Source organism: Schistocerca americana, chromosome 11 (genome assembly GCF_021461395.2).
Source record: "Schistocerca americana isolate TAMUIC-IGC-003095 chromosome 11, iqSchAmer2.1, whole genome shotgun sequence".
In the NCBI taxonomy this organism is placed as follows: domain Eukaryota; kingdom Metazoa; phylum Arthropoda; class Insecta; order Orthoptera; family Acrididae; genus Schistocerca; species Schistocerca americana.
In genome coordinates, this window is record NC_060129.1 from 82,340,372 (window position 1) to 82,354,513 (window position 14,142).

Consider the following 14,142-nt stretch of genomic DNA (forward strand, 5'->3'; position numbering starts at 1 on the left):
CTCGGGTCGTGGCCCATATAACAGCGCAAGCACAAGAAACGTCTGCAGGAGATGACGAGACGAGACGAGACGACTAAGGAATATATTGATAATTACATATCGAAGTAGGAATTGTACACCGCTACACAACAACAGGCGCTGACGTATTTCAGAACACATCTGCCGATTCGTACTGTTTTGTCGTTTTCAAAGACTTCCTGGCGAACTTGGTTAGCACATTCTCCCTCAAACTGAGATATTTACTGCAATTTCGCACCTTATGGTCATTACAGTAGATTAAAATGCTTAAGCAAGAATCTTTGTCCCAACAGAACGGTGGTATGGAAAGAGGGCGGTATAAAAAAAAAAGGTAAATGAAAGGGAGCCAACAGCACGTGGTGTTCCCAGGTGGTCACCCATCCAAGTACTAACCACGCCCGATGTTGCTTAACTTCGGTGATCGGACGAGAACCGGTGTACTCAAGATGGTATGGCCGTTGGCGCCCATATAATGTAGGCGCATGGCAGAATTCGCATTCGGTTCTTATCCCAACACACACAAAATCATACTTTTCGGTCGAAAGCAGCCGCATTTTTTTTTTATTGACAATTCGTCACGTTAGCGCGAACGCAATCCTGAGTTCCAAAACTTATGAGCCGGAAGGACGCGCTTCGTGTATTTTTTTTTTTTTTGTGAGATTTATAAATTTATTTATTAACATTACATCGTTACAAGCTAACACCTTTACAACATAAAACACGAACAGAGTTGTAATTGTAAGCACTTCCTTCCGCAATCCGACGTGCCAGCAGAGCGACTGCCGAATTAGCGGGCGCGCCGCCGTGTGTGTGAGACGCGCAGCTTCTCGTTGCACCTCCTGTCATCCGCTTGGCGCGTGCAGCCTTCGACACTCGCGGAAGACGCATCTTGTCCCTGGTGTCCAGCGCAGGAGGGTTGGCGCGCGGCCGACCGGCGTATGGCCTGTGCGGGGTGTGGCAGAGTGTTGTTGGAGGGCGCCACTGCTGGCGATGTGAGCTTCCTCGCCTCGCCTCAGACGAGGTGTTTGCGTAATTTGCAGTGCATTCGCACCATTCCTGTCCCTGTCCCCGTCCCGACTTGTCCCGACTTTGCTCGGCTGCCGCTCGCTGCCGCTCGGGTCGTGGCCCATATAACAGCGCAAGCTCAAGAAACGTCTGCAGGAGATGACGAGACGAGACGAGACGACTAAGGAATATATTGATAATTACATATCGAAGTAGGAATTGTACACCGCTACACAACAACAGGCGCTGACGTATTTCAGAACACATCTGCCGATTCGTACTGTTTTGTCGTTTTCAAAGACTTCCTGGCGAACTTGGTTAGCACATTCTCCCTCAAACTGAGATATTTACTGCAATTTCGCACCTTATGGTCATTACAGTAGATTAAAATGCTTAAGCAAGAATCTTTGTCCCAACAGAACGGTGGTATGGAAAGAGGGCGGTATAAAAAAAAAAGGTAAATGAAAGGGAGCCAACAGCACGTGGTGTTCCCAGGTGGTCACCCATCCAAGTACTAACCACGCCCGATGTTGCTTAACTTCGGTGATCGGACGAGAACCGGTGTACTCAACATGGTATGGCCGTTGGCGCCCATATAATGTAGGCGCATGGCAGAATTCGCATTCGGTTCTTATCCCAACACACACAAAATCATACTTTTCGGTCGAAAGCAGCCGCATTTTTTTTTTATTGACAATTCGTCACGTTAGCGCGAACGCAATCCTGAGTTCCAAAACTTATGAGCCGGAAGGACGCGCTTCGTGTATTTTTTTTTTTTTGTGAGATTTATAAATTTATTTATTAACATTACATCGTTACAAGCTAACACCTTTACAACATAAAACACGAACAGAGTTGTAATTGTAAGCACTTCCTTCCGCAATCCGACGTGCCAGCAGAGCGACTGCCGAATTAGCGGGCGCGCCGCCGTGTGTGTGAGACGCGCAGCTTCTCGTTGCACCTCCTGTCATCCGCTTGGCGCGTGCAGCCTTCGACACTCGCGGAAGACGCATCTTGTCCCTGGTGTCCAGCGCAGGAGGGTTGGCGCGCGGCCGACCGGCGTATGGCCTGTGCGGGGTGTGGCAGAGTGTTGTTGGAGGGCGCCACTGCTGGCGATGTGAGCTTCCCCGCCTCGCCTCAGACGAGGTGTTTGCGTAATTTGCAGTGCATTCGCACCATTCCTGTCCCTGTCCCCGTCCCGACTTGTCCCGACTTTGCTCGGCTGCCGCTCGCTGCCGCTCGGGTCGTGGCCCATATAACAGCGCAAGCACAAGAAACGTCTGCAGGAGATGACGAGACGAGACGAGACGACTAAGGAATATATTGATAATTACATATCGAAGTAGGAATTGTACACCGCTACACAACAACAGGCGCTGACGTATTTCAGAACACATCTGCCGATTCGTACTGTTTTGTCGTTTTCAAAGACTTCCTGGCGAACTTGGTTAGCACATTCTCCCTCAAACTGAGATATTTACTGCAATTTCGCACCTTATGGTCATTACAGTAGATTAAAATGCTTAAGCAAGAATCTTTGTCCCAACAGAACGGTGGTATGGAAAGAGGGCGGTATAAAAAAAAAGGTAAATGAAAGGGAGCCAACAGCACGTGGTGTTCCCAGGTGGTCACCCATCCAAGTACTAACCACGCCCGATGTTGCTTAACTTCGGTGATCGGACGAGAACCGGTGTACTCAACATGGTATGGCCGTTGGCGCCCATATAATGTAGGCGCATGGCAGAATTCGCATTCGGTTCTTATCCCAACACACACAAAATCATACTTTTCGGTCGAAAGCAGCCGCATTTTTTTTTTATTGACAATTCGTCACGTTAGCGCGAACGCAATCCTGAGTTCCAAAACTTATGAGCCGGAAGGACGCGCTTCGTGTATTTTTTTTTTTTTTGTGAGATTTATAAATTTATTTATTAACATTACATCGTTACAAGCTAACACCTTTACAACATAAAACACGAACAGAGTTGTAATTGTAAGCACTTCCTTCCGCAATCCGACGTGCCAGCAGAGCGACTGCCGAATTAGCGGGCGCGCCGCCGTGTGTGTGAGACGCGCAGCTTCTCGTTGCACCTCCTGTCATCCGCTTGGCGCGTGCAGCCTTCGACACTCGCGGAAGACGCATCTTGTCCCTGGTGTCCAGCGCAGGAGGGTTGGCGCGCGGCCGACCGGCGTATGGCCTGTGCGGGGTGTGGCAGAGTGTTGTTGGAGGGCGCCACTGCTGGCGATGTGAGCTTCCTCGCCTCGCCTCAGACGAGGTGTTTGCGTAATTTGCAGTGCATTCGCACCATTCCGGTCCCTGTCCCCGTCCCGACTTGTCCCGACTTTGCTCGGCTGCCGCTCGCTGCCGCTCGGGTCGTGGCCCATATAACAGCGCAAGCACAAGAAACGTCTGCAGGAGATGACGAGACGAGACGAGACGACTAAGGAATATATTGATAATTACATATCGAAGTAGGAATTGTACACCGCTACACAACAACAGGCGCTGACGTATTTCAGAACACATCTGCCGATTCGTACTGTTTTGTCGTTTTCAAAGACTTCCTGGCGAACTTGGTTAGCACATTCTCCCTCAAACTGAGATATTTACTGCAATTTCGCACCTTATGGTCATTACAGTAGATTAAAATGCTTAAGCAAGAATCTTTGTCCCAACAGAACGGTGGTATGGAAAGAGGGCGGTATAAAAAAAAAAGGTAAATGAAAGGGAGCCAACAGCACGTGGTGTTCCCAGGTGGTCACCCATCCAAGTACTAACCACGCCCGATGTTGCTTAACTTCGGTGATCGGACGAGAACCGGTGTACTCAACATGGTATGGCCGTTGGCGCCCATATAATGTAGGCGCATGGCAGAATTCGCATTCGGTTCTTATCCCAACACACACAAAATCATACTTTTCGGTCGAAAGCAGCCGCATTTTTTTTTTATTGACAATTCGTCACGTTAGCGCGAACGCAATCCTGAGTTCCAAAACTTATGAGCCGGAAGGACGCGCTTCGTGTATTTTTTTTTTTTTTGTGAGATTTATAAATTTATTTATTAACATTACATCGTTACAAGCTAACACCTTTACAACATAAAACACGAACAGAGTTGTAATTGTAAGCACTTCCTTCCGCAATCCGACGTGCCAGCAGAGCGACTGCCGAATTAGCGGGCGCGCCGCCGTGTGTGTGAGACGCGCAGCTTCTCGTTGCACCTCCTGTCATCCGCTTGGCGCGTGCAGCCTTCGACACTCGCGGAAGACGCATCTTGTCCCTGGTGTCCAGCGCAGGAGGGTTGGCGCGCGGCCGACCGGCGTATGGCCTGTGCGGGGTGTGGCAGAGTGTTGTTGGAGGGCGCCACTGCTGGCGATGTGAGCTTCCCCGCCTCGCCTCAGACGAGGTGTTTGCGTAATTTGCAGTGCATTCGCACCATTCCTGTCCCTGTCCCCGTCCCGACTTGTCCCGACTTTGCTCGGCTGCCGCTCGCTGCCGCTCGGGTCGTGGCCCATATAACAGCGCAAGCACAAGAAACGTCTGCAGGAGATGACGAGACGAGACGAGACGACTAAGGAATATATTGATAATTACATATCGAAGTAGGAATTGTACACCGCTACACAACAACAGGCGCTGACGTATTTCAGAACACATCTGCCGATTCGTACTGTTTTGTCGTTTTCAAAGACTTCCTGGCGAACTTGGTTAGCACATTCTCCCTCAAACTGAGATATTTACTGCAATTTCGCACCTTATGGTCATTACAGTAGATTAAAATGCTTAAGCAAGAATCTTTGTCCCAACAGAACGGTGGTATGGAAAGAGGGCGGTATAAAAAAAAAAGGTAAATGAAAGGGAGCCAACAGCACGTGGTGTTCCCAGGTGGTCACCCATCCAAGTACTAACCACGCCCGATGTTGCTTAACTTCGGTGATCGGACGAGAACCGGTGTACTCAAGATGGTATGGCCGTTGGCGCCCATATAATGTAGGCGCATGGCAGAATTCGCATTCGGTTCTTATCCCAACACACACAAAATCATACTTTTCGGTCGAAAGCAGCCGCATTTTTTTTTTATTGACAATTCGTCACGTTAGCGCGAACGCAATCCTGAGTTCCAAAACTTATGAGCCGGAAGGACGCGCTTCGTGTATTTTTTTTTTTTGTGAGATTTATAAATTTATTTATTAACATTACATCGTTACAAGCTAACACCTTTACAACATAAAACACGAACAGAGTTGTAATTGTAAGCACTTCCTTCCGCAATCCGACGTGCCAGCAGAGCGACTGCCGAATTAGCGGGCGCGCCGCCGTGTGTGTGAGACGCGCAGCTTCTCGTTGCACCTCCTGTCATCCGCTTGGCGCGTGCAGCCTTCGACACTCGCGGAAGACGCATCTTGTCCCTGGTGTCCAGCGCAGGAGGGTTGGCGCGCGGCCGACCGGCGTATGGCCTGTGCGGGGTGTGGCAGAGTGTTGTTGGAGGGCGCCACTGCTGGCGATGTGAGCTTCCCCGCCTCGCCTCAGACGAGGTGTTTGCGTAATTTGCAGTGCATTCGCACCATTCCTGTCCCTGTCCCCGTCCCGACTTGTCCCGACTTTGCTCGGCTGCCGCTCGCTGCCGCTCGGGTCGTGGCCCATATAACAGCGCAAGCACAAGAAACGTCTGCAGGAGATGACGAGACGAGACGAGACGACTAAGGAATATATTGATAATTACATATCGAAGTAGGAATTGTACACCGCTACACAACAACAGGCGCTGACGTATTTCAGAACACATCTGCCGATTCGTACTGTTTTGTCGTTTTCAAAGACTTCCTGGCGAACTTGGTTAGCACATTCTCCCTCAAACTGAGATATTTACTGCAATTTCGCACCTTATGGTCATTACAGTAGATTAAAATGCTTAAGCAAGAATCTTTGTCCCAACAGAACGGTGGTATGGAAAGAGGGCGGTATAAAAAAAAAGGTAAATGAAAGGGAGCCAACAGCACGTGGTGTTCCCAGGTGGTCACCCATCCAAGTACTAACCACGCCCGATGTTGCTTAACTTCGGTGATCGGACGAGAACCGGTGTACTCAACATGGTATGGCCGTTGGCGCCCATATAATGTAGGCGCATGGCAGAATTCGCATTCGGTTCTTATCCCAACACACACAAAATCATACTTTTCGGTCGAAAGCAGCCGCATTTTTTTTTTATTGACAATTCGTCACGTTAGCGCGAACGCAATCCTGAGTTCCAAAACTTATGAGCCGGAAGGACGCGCTTCGTGTATTTTTTTTTTTTTTGTGAGATTTATAAATTTATTTATTAACATTACATCGTTACAAGCTAACACCTTTACAACATAAAACACGAACAGAGTTGTAATTGTAAGCACTTCCTTCCGCAATCCGACGTGCCAGCAGAGCGACTGCCGAATTAGCGGGCGCGCCGCCGTGTGTGTGAGACGCGCAGCTTCTCGTTGCACCTCCTGTCATCCGCTTGGCGCGTGCAGCCTTCGACACTCGCGGAAGACGCATCTTGTCCCTGGTGTCCAGCGCAGGAGGGTTGGCGCGCGGCCGACCGGCGTATGGCCTGTGCGGGGTGTGGCAGAGTGTTGTTGGAGGGCGCCACTGCTGGCGATGTGAGCTTCCCCGCCTCGCCTCAGACGAGGTGTTTGCGTAATTTGCAGTGCATTCGCACCATTCCTGTCCCTGTCCCCGTCCCGACTTGTCCCGACTTTGCTCGGCTGCCGCTCGCTGCCGCTCGGGTCGTGGCCCATATAACAGCGCAAGCACAAGAAACGTCTGCAGGAGATGACGAGACGAGACGAGACGACTAAGGAATATATTGATAATTACATATCGAAGTAGGAATTGTACACCGCTACACAACAACAGGCGCTGACGTATTTCAGAACACATCTGCCGATTCGTACTGTTTTGTCGTTTTCAAAGACTTCCTGGCGAACTTGGTTAGCACATTCTCCCTCAAACTGAGATATTTACTGCAATTTCGCACCTTATGGTCATTACAGTAGATTAAAATGCTTAAGCAAGAATCTTTGTCCCAACAGAACGGTGGTATGGAAAGAGGGCGGTATAAAAAAAAAAGGTAAATGAAAGGGAGCCAACAGCACGTGGTGTTCCCAGGTGGTCACCCATCCAAGTACTAACCACGCCCGATGTTGCTTAACTTCGGTGATCGGACGAGAACCGGTGTACTCAAGATGGTATGGCCGTTGGCGCCCATATAATGTAGGCGCATGGCAGAATTCGCATTCGGTTCTTATCCCAACACACACAAAATCATACTTTTCGGTCGAAAGCAGCCGCATTTTTTTTTTATTGACAATTCGTCACGTTAGCGCGAACGCAATCCTGAGTTCCAAAACTTATGAGCCGGAAGGACGCGCTTCGTGTATTTTTTTTTTTTTGTGAGATTTATAAATTTATTTATTAACATTACATCGTTACAAGCTAACACCTTTACAACATAAAACACGAACAGAGTTGTAATTGTAAGCACTTCCTTCCGCAATCCGACGTGCCAGCAGAGCGACTGCCGAATTAGCGGGCGCGCCGCCGTGTGTGTGAGACGCGCAGCTTCTCGTTGCACCTCCTGTCATCCGCTTGGCGCGTGCAGCCTTCGACACTCGCGGAAGACGCATCTTGTCCCTGGTGTCCAGCGCAGGAGGGTTGGCGCGCGGCCGACCGGCGTATGGCCTGTGCGGGGTGTGGCAGAGTGTTGTTGGAGGGCGCCACTGCTGGCGATGTGAGCTTCCCCGCCTCGCCTCAGACGAGGTGTTTGCGTAATTTGCAGTGCATTCGCACCATTCCTGTCCCTGTCCCCGTCCCGACTTGTCCCGACTTTGCTCGGCTGCCGCTCGCTGCCGCTCGGGTCGTGGCCCATATAACAGCGCAAGCACAAGAAACGTCTGCAGGAGATGACGAGACGAGACGAGACGACTAAGGAATATATTGATAATTACATATCGAAGTAGGAATTGTACACCGCTACACAACAACAGGCGCTGACGTATTTCAGAACACATCTGCCGATTCGTACTGTTTTGTCGTTTTCAAAGACTTCCTGGCGAACTTGGTTAGCACATTCTCCCTCAAACTGAGATATTTACTGCAATTTCGCACCTTATGGTCATTACAGTAGATTAAAATGCTTAAGCAAGAATCTTTGTCCCAACAGAACGGTGGTATGGAAAGAGGGCGGTATAAAAAAAAAAGGTAAATGAAAGGGAGCCAACAGCACGTGGTGTTCCCAGGTGGTCACCCATCCAAGTACTAACCACGCCCGATGTTGCTTAACTTCGGTGATCGGACGAGAACCGGTGTACTCAAGATGGTATGGCCGTTGGCGCCCATATAATGTAGGCGCATGGCAGAATTCGCATTCGGTTCTTATCCCAACACACACAAAATCATACTTTTCGGTCGAAAGCAGCCGCATTTTTTTTTTATTGACAATTCGTCACGTTAGCGCGAACGCAATCCTGAGTTCCAAAACTTATGAGCCGGAAGGACGCGCTTCGTGTATTTTTTTTTTTTTGTGAGATTTATAAATTTATTTATTAACATTACATCGTTACAAGCTAACACCTTTACAACATAAAACACGAACAGAGTTGTAATTGTAAGCACTTCCTTCCGCAATCCGACGTGCCAGCAGAGCGACTGCCGAATTAGCGGGCGCGCCGCCGTGTGTGTGAGACGCGCAGCTTCTCGTTGCACCTCCTGTCATCCGCTTGGCGCGTGCAGCCTTCGACACTCGCGGAAGACGCATCTTGTCCCTGGTGTCCAGCGCAGGAGGGTTGGCGCGCGGCCGACCGGCGTATGGCCTGTGCGGGGTGTGGCAGAGTGTTGTTGGAGGGCGCCACTGCTGGCGATGTGAGCTTCCCCGCCTCGCCTCAGACGAGGTGTTTGCGTAATTTGCAGTGCATTCGCACCATTCCTGTCCCTGTCCCCGTCCCGACTTGTCCCGACTTTGCTCGGCTGCCGCTCGCTGCCGCTCGGGTCGTGGCCCATATAACAGCGCAAGCACAAGAAACGTCTGCAGGAGATGACGAGACGAGACGAGACGACTAAGGAATATATTGATAATTACATATCGAAGTAGGAATTGTACACCGCTACACAACAACAGGCGCTGACGTATTTCAGAACACATCTGCCGATTCGTACTGTTTTGTCGTTTTCAAAGACTTCCTGGCGAACTTGGTTAGCACATTCTCCCTCAAACTGAGATATTTACTGCAATTTCGCACCTTATGGTCATTACAGTAGATTAAAATGCTTAAGCAAGAATCTTTGTCCCAACAGAACGGTGGTATGGAAAGAGGGCGGTATAAAAAAAAAGGTAAATGAAAGGGAGCCAACAGCACGTGGTGTTCCCAGGTGGTCACCCATCCAAGTACTAACCACGCCCGATGTTGCTTAACTTCGGTGATCGGACGAGAACCGGTGTACTCAACATGGTATGGCCGTTGGCGCCCATATAATGTAGGCGCATGGCAGAATTCGCATTCGGTTCTTATCCCAACACACACAAAATCATACTTTTCGGTCGAAAGCAGCCGCATTTTTTTTTTATTGACAATTCGTCACGTTAGCGCGAACGCAATCCTGAGTTCCAAAACTTATGAGCCGGAAGGACGCGCTTCGTGTATTTTTTTTTTTTTTGTGAGATTTATAAATTTATTTATTAACATTACATCGTTACAAGCTAACACCTTTACAACATAAAACACGAACAGAGTTGTAATTGTAAGCACTTCCTTCCGCAATCCGACGTGCCAGCAGAGCGACTGCCGAATTAGCGGGCGCGCCGCCGTGTGTGTGAGACGCGCAGCTTCTCGTTGCACCTCCTGTCATCCGCTTGGCGCGTGCAGCCTTCGACACTCGCGGAAGACGCATCTTGTCCCTGGTGTCCAGCGCAGGAGGGTTGGCGCGCGGCCGACCGGCGTATGGCCTGTGCGGGGTGTGGCAGAGTGTTGTTGGAGGGCGCCACTGCTGGCGATGTGAGCTTCCCCGCCTCGCCTCAGACGAGGTGTTTGCGTAATTTGCAGTGCATTCGCACCATTCCTGTCCCTGTCCCCGTCCCGACTTGTCCCGACTTTGCTCGGCTGCCGCTCGCTGCCGCTCGGGTCGTGGCCCATATAACAGCGCAAGCACAAGAAACGTCTGCAGGAGATGACGAGACGAGACGAGACGACTAAGGAATATATTGATAATTACATATCGAAGTAGGAATTGTACACCGCTACACAACAACAGGCGCTGACGTATTTCAGAACACATCTGCCGATTCGTACTGTTTTGTCGTTTTCAAAGACTTCCTGGCGAACTTGGTTAGCACATTCTCCCTCAAACTGAGATATTTACTGCAATTTCGCACCTTATGGTCATTACAGTAGATTAAAATGCTTAAGCAAGAATCTTTGTCCCAACAGAACGGTGGTATGGAAAGAGGGCGGTATAAAAAAAAAAGGTAAATGAAAGGGAGCCAACAGCACGTGGTGTTCCCAGGTGGTCACCCATCCAAGTACTAACCACGCCCGATGTTGCTTAACTTCGGTGATCGGACGAGAACCGGTGTACTCAACATGGTATGGCCGTTGGCGCCCATATAATGTAGGCGCATGGCAGAATTCGCATTCGGTTCTTATCCCAACACACACAAAATCATACTTTTCGGTCGAAAGCAGCCGCATTTTTTTTTTATTGACAATTCGTCACGTTAGCGCGAACGCAATCCTGAGTTCCAAAACTTATGAGCCGGAAGGACGCGCTTCGTGTATTTTTTTTTTTTTGTGAGATTTATAAATTTATTTATTAACATTACATCGTTACAAGCTAACACCTTTACAACATAAAACACGAACAGAGTTGTAATTGTAAGCACTTCCTTCCGCAATCCGACGTGCCAGCAGAGCGACTGCCGAATTAGCGGGCGCGCCGCCGTGTGTGTGAGACGCGCAGCTTCTCGTTGCACCTCCTGTCATCCGCTTGGCGCGTGCAGCCTTCGACACTCGCGGAAGACGCATCTTGTCCCTGGTGTCCAGCGCAGGAGGGTTGGCGCGCGGCCGACCGGCGTATGGCCTGTGCGGGGTGTGGCAGAGTGTTGTTGGAGGGCGCCACTGCTGGCGATGTGAGCTTCCCCGCCTCGCCTCAGACGAGGTGTTTGCGTAATTTGCAGTGCATTCGCACCATTCCTGTCCCTGTCCCCGTCCCGACTTGTCCCGACTTTGCTCGGCTGCCGCTCGCTGCCGCTCGGGTCGTGGCCCATATAACAGCGCAAGCACAAGAAACGTCTGCAGGAGATGACGAGACGAGACGAGACGACTAAGGAATATATTGATAATTACATATCGAAGTAGGAATTGTACACCGCTACACAACAACAGGCGCTGACGTATTTCAGAACACATCTGCCGATTCGTACTGTTTTGTCGTTTTCAAAGACTTCCTGGCGAACTTGGTTAGCACATTCTCCCTCAAACTGAGATATTTACTGCAATTTCGCACCTTATGGTCATTACAGTAGATTAAAATGCTTAAGCAAGAATCTTTGTCCCAACAGAACGGTGGTATGGAAAGAGGGCGGTATAAAAAAAAAGGTAAATGAAAGGGAGCCAACAGCACGTGGTGTTCCCAGGTGGTCACCCATCCAAGTACTAACCACGCCCGATGTTGCTTAACTTCGGTGATCGGACGAGAACCGGTGTACTCAACATGGTATGGCCGTTGGCGCCCATATAATGTAGGCGCATGGCAGAATTCGCATTCGGTTCTTATCCCAACACACACAAAATCATACTTTTCGGTCGAAAGCAGCCGCATTTTTTTTTTATTGACAATTCGTCACGTTAGCGCGAACGCAATCCTGAGTTCCAAAACTTATGAGCCGGAAGGACGCGCTTCGTGTATTTTTTTTTTTTTTGTGAGATTTATAAATTTATTTATTAACATTACATCGTTACAAGCTAACACCTTTACAACATAAAACACGAACAGAGTTGTAATTGTAAGCACTTCCTTCCGCAATCCGACGTGCCAGCAGAGCGACTGCCGAATTAGCGGGCGCGCCGCCGTGTGTGTGAGACGCGCAGCTTCTCGTTGCACCTCCTGTCATCCGCTTGGCGCGTGCAGCCTTCGACACTCGCGGAAGACGCATCTTGTCCCTGGTGTCCAGCGCAGGAGGGTTGGCGCGCGGCCGACCGGCGTATGGCCTGTGCGGGGTGTGGCAGAGTGTTGTTGGAGGGCGCCACTGCTGGCGATGTGAGCTTCCCCGCCTCGCCTCAGACGAGGTGTTTGCGTAATTTGCAGTGCATTCGCACCATTCCTGTCCCTGTCCCCGTCCCGACTTGTCCCGACTTTGCTCGGCTGCCGCTCGCTGCCGCTCGGGTCGTGGCCCATATAACAGCGCAAGCACAAGAAACGTCTGCAGGAGATGACGAGACGAGACGAGACGACTAAGGAATATATTGATAATTACATATCGAAGTAGGAATTGTACACCGCTACACAACAACAGGCGCTGACGTATTTCAGAACACATCTGCCGATTCGTACTGTTTTGTCGTTTTCAAAGACTTCCTGGCGAACTTGGTTAGCACATTCTCCCTCAAACTGAGATATTTACTGCAATTTCGCACCTTATGGTCATTACAGTAGATTAAAATGCTTAAGCAAGAATCTTTGTCCCAACAGAACGGTGGTATGGAAAGAGGGCGGTATAAAAAAAAAGGTAAATGAAAGGGAGCCAACAGCACGTGGTGTTCCCAGGTGGTCACCCATCCAAGTACTAACCACGCCCGATGTTGCTTAACTTCGGTGATCGGACGAGAACCGGTGTACTCAAGATGGTATGGCCGTTGGCGCCCATATAATGTAGGCGCATGGCAGAATTCGCATTCGGTTCTTATCCCAACACACACAAAATCATACTTTTCGGTCGAAAGCAGCCGCATTTTTTTTTTATTGACAATTCGTCACGTTAGCGCGAACGCAATCCTGAGTTCCAAAACTTATGAGCCGGAAGGACGCGCTTCGTGTATTTTTTTTTTTTTTGTGAGATTTATAAATTTATTTATTAACATTACATCGTTACAAGCTAACACCTTTACAACATAAAACACGAACAGAGTTGTAATTGTAAGCACTTCCTTCCGCAATCCGACGTGCCAGCAGAGCGACTGCCGAATTAGCGGGCGCGCCGCCGTGTGTGTGAGACGCGCAGCTTCTCGTTGCACCTCCTGTCATCCGCTTGGCGCGTGCAGCCTTCGACACTCGCGGAAGACGCATCTTGTCCCTGGTGTCCAGCGCAGGAGGGTTGCGCGCGGCCGACCGGCGTATGGCCTGTGCGGGGTGTGGCAGAGTGTTGTTGGAGGGCGCCACTGCTGGCGATGTGAGCTTCCCCGCCTCGCCTCAGACGAGGGTGTTTGCGTAATTTGCAGTGCATTCGCACCATTCCTGTCCCTGTCCCCGTCCCGACTTGTCCCGACTTTGCTCGGCTGCCGCTCGCTGCCGCTCGGGTCGTGGCCCACTATAACAGCGCAAGCACAAGAAACGTCTGCAGGAGATGACGAGACGAGACGAGACGACTAAGGAATATATTGATAATTACATATCGAAGTAGGAATTGTACCACCGCTACACAACAACAGGCGCTGACGTATTTCAGAACACATTCTGCCGATTCGTACTGTTTTGTCGTTTTCAAAGACTTCCTGGCGGAACTTGGTTAGCACATTCTCCCTCAAACTGAGATATTTACTGCAATTTCGCACCTTATGGTCATTACAGTAGATTAAAATGCTTAAGCAAGAATCTTTGTCCCAACAGAAACGGTGGTATGGAAAGAGGGGCGGTATAAAAAAAAAGGTAAATGAAAGGGAGCCAACAGCACGTGGTGTTCCCAGGTGGTCACCCATCCAAGTACTAACCACGCCCGATGTTGCTTAACTTCGGTGATCGGACGAGAACCGGTGTACTCAACATGGTATGGCCGTTGGCGCCCATATAATGTAGGCGCATGGCAGAATTCGCATTCGGTTCTTATCCCAACACACACAAAATCATACTTTTCGGTCGAAAGCAGCCGCATTTTT

At 49.8% G+C, this 14,142-nt stretch overlaps 13 non-coding genes across 13 annotated transcripts; all 13 read right to left on the bottom strand.

The window, feature by feature from the left end:
• Nucleotides 1-362: 362 nt before the first annotated feature.
• LOC124554242 lies at nt 363-481 on the bottom strand. The gene has a single exon (XR_006968320.1). It is a non-coding gene; the product is annotated as a 5S ribosomal RNA (ribosomal RNA).
• A 1,012-nt stretch (nt 482-1,493) lies between these two features.
• On the bottom strand, nt 1,494-1,612 carry LOC124554215. The gene has a single exon (XR_006968296.1). It is a non-coding gene; the product is annotated as a 5S ribosomal RNA (ribosomal RNA).
• Nucleotides 1,613-2,622: 1,010 nt separating this feature from the next.
• Nucleotides 2,623-2,741, bottom strand: LOC124554344. Its single transcript, XR_006968348.1, has one exon. It is a non-coding gene; the product is annotated as a 5S ribosomal RNA (ribosomal RNA).
• A 1,012-nt stretch (nt 2,742-3,753) lies between these two features.
• Nucleotides 3,754-3,872, bottom strand: LOC124554380. Its single transcript, XR_006968362.1, has one exon. It is a non-coding gene; the product is annotated as a 5S ribosomal RNA (ribosomal RNA).
• A 1,012-nt stretch (nt 3,873-4,884) lies between these two features.
• Nucleotides 4,885-5,003, bottom strand: LOC124554243. The gene has a single exon (XR_006968321.1). It is a non-coding gene; the product is annotated as a 5S ribosomal RNA (ribosomal RNA).
• A 1,009-nt stretch (nt 5,004-6,012) lies between these two features.
• On the bottom strand, nt 6,013-6,131 carry LOC124554393. Its single transcript, XR_006968374.1, has one exon. It is a non-coding gene; the product is annotated as a 5S ribosomal RNA (ribosomal RNA).
• A 1,012-nt stretch (nt 6,132-7,143) lies between these two features.
• Nucleotides 7,144-7,262, bottom strand: LOC124554244. Its single transcript, XR_006968322.1, has one exon. It is a non-coding gene; the product is annotated as a 5S ribosomal RNA (ribosomal RNA).
• Nucleotides 7,263-8,273: 1,011 nt separating this feature from the next.
• On the bottom strand, nt 8,274-8,392 carry LOC124554245. The gene has a single exon (XR_006968323.1). It is a non-coding gene; the product is annotated as a 5S ribosomal RNA (ribosomal RNA).
• Nucleotides 8,393-9,402: 1,010 nt separating this feature from the next.
• On the bottom strand, nt 9,403-9,521 carry LOC124554405. The gene has a single exon (XR_006968386.1). It is a non-coding gene; the product is annotated as a 5S ribosomal RNA (ribosomal RNA).
• A 1,012-nt stretch (nt 9,522-10,533) lies between these two features.
• Nucleotides 10,534-10,652, bottom strand: LOC124554223. Its single transcript, XR_006968302.1, has one exon. It is a non-coding gene; the product is annotated as a 5S ribosomal RNA (ribosomal RNA).
• Nucleotides 10,653-11,662: 1,010 nt separating this feature from the next.
• Nucleotides 11,663-11,781, bottom strand: LOC124554235. Its single transcript, XR_006968313.1, has one exon. It is a non-coding gene; the product is annotated as a 5S ribosomal RNA (ribosomal RNA).
• Nucleotides 11,782-12,792: 1,011 nt separating this feature from the next.
• Nucleotides 12,793-12,911, bottom strand: LOC124554246. The gene has a single exon (XR_006968324.1). It is a non-coding gene; the product is annotated as a 5S ribosomal RNA (ribosomal RNA).
• Nucleotides 12,912-13,928: 1,017 nt separating this feature from the next.
• Nucleotides 13,929-14,047, bottom strand: LOC124554247. The gene has a single exon (XR_006968326.1). It is a non-coding gene; the product is annotated as a 5S ribosomal RNA (ribosomal RNA).
• Nucleotides 14,048-14,142: the final 95 nt, after the last annotated feature.